The 1585-nt window shown below is 51.7% G+C and overlaps 1 long non-coding RNA gene across 1 annotated transcript; it reads right to left on the bottom strand.

Moving 5' to 3' along the window:
• Positions 1–1353, bottom strand: LOC109489110. Its single transcript, XR_004618963.1, has 2 exons — positions 1218–1353; positions 1–893 (listed from the first exon to the last, which is right to left on the bottom strand). It is a non-coding gene; the product is annotated as an uncharacterized LOC109489110 (long non-coding RNA).
• Between the last annotated feature and the right edge of the window lie 232 nt (positions 1354–1585).

Below are 1585 nucleotides of genomic sequence, written 5' to 3'. Positions count from 1 at the left end.
TACACACCACATCTTATTTATTCATTCGTCTGTTGATTTGTTTTCTGAAGAGATGATCTCATCGCTGTCCTTGATGTGGATCCTCTCCGTGGGGGTGGGGTGGGGACAAGTATATAACAGAGGATGTTAGAAGGACTGAGGGCTACAGATAACAATTCAGGGAGGGGCTCGGTGAGGGCTGGGTGGCTGCAATCGCAGATCGAGTGACCAGGCCAGGTGTCCCTGAAAAGGTGAACTTGAGTCAAGCCCTGCAAGAAATGAGGCAGATATTTGGGAAAAGACCATCCAAGGCAGAGGAAGCAACAAGTGCAAATGCCCTGGGGTGGGGATGGCCCTAGCCTGGTGATGGAGCTGGGAGGAGCCGATGTGGCTGGAAGAGCGAGGGCCGGGGACAGCAGCCGGAGATGACCCAGAGGCAGGGGAGATGAAGCGGGGCCCGGTTTGTTGTGGTGGTTGTTTGTTGGTTGCGGTTTTGAGTGGCGAGTGTGGGTAACAGGAGCTCAGTTTCCGAGTGTGAAGTTGGAGACCAAGCGGGCAGTGGTGCGGGAGGGACTGGAGCCAGGAGGGAAGTCTGGGCTGAGGGATGAGAAAGACTGGATGCGGGAGCAGCAGGGGTGAAGAAGGAGCAGCCAACCAGGTGGAGGAGGGCCTGGCCAGGGCAGCAGCAGTGGTGAGCATAAGGGAGCAACCTGCCAGACGCCGGCCAGGGGGTGGTTGGGTGGCAGGAGGACCGAGAACCAGCCTGTGTTCCAGAACGCAGACATCAGGTGTGGTGGTCGCCTACAAGGAGGCCACCATGATCGGAGACCATGTAGTGGGGTGGTGGGAGCAGGGGCTGCTGGAAAGCACCCAGAGAACAGGAGTCACCCTGGCGAATCAGCCGAGTAATGTCACTGCAAAGGGCAAAAGAGACATGGAGTGAGGGCTAGAGATGGAAAAGTTGCTTTTGAAACAGCTTTATTGGGATAAAATTCACATCCCATAAAATCCATCCACCCTTTAAAGTTTGCCATTCGGCGATCGCTAGTGTATTTGCAAGACTGTGCACCATCCCACTACCTAACTGCAGGGGATTTTCACTACCCCAGACAGAAACCCCACACCCATGAGAGCTCACTGCCTGTTCTCCCCTGGCCCAGTCCCTGACCACCACCCATGTCCATTCAGTCTCTACGGATTTGCCTGTTCTGACATTTCACACAAGTGCGATCCTTTACCATGTGGTCTCTTGTGACTGGCTCCGTCCACTTGGCATCTTTCCAAGTTGGTTCATGTTGTAGCATGTATCCGAATATAATTCCTTTTTATTGCTGAATAATATCGCCTTGCATGCTTTATACAATATATAGACCACATCTTGTTTATCCATTCATCGGATGATGGATATCCAGGTTGTGAACACTTTTTGTCTGTTACAAAAAATGCTGCTGATGGACAATCATATACAAGGTTTGTGTGGACATGTTTTTGGTCCTCTGGGAGACGTACCTAGGACAGGAAATGCTGGGTCATATGGTAACTCTGTGCTTAATATTTTGAGGAGCTGCCAAACTGTTTTCCAACAGCACCATTTTACGTTCCACCA

Source organism: Ailuropoda melanoleuca, chromosome 12 (genome assembly GCF_002007445.2).
Source record: "Ailuropoda melanoleuca isolate Jingjing chromosome 12, ASM200744v2, whole genome shotgun sequence".
NCBI lineage: Eukaryota > Metazoa > Chordata > Mammalia > Carnivora > Ursidae > Ailuropoda > Ailuropoda melanoleuca.
The sequence above is the reverse complement of the archived record's forward strand: the minus strand, read 5'-3'. Positions and strand labels throughout refer to the sequence as shown.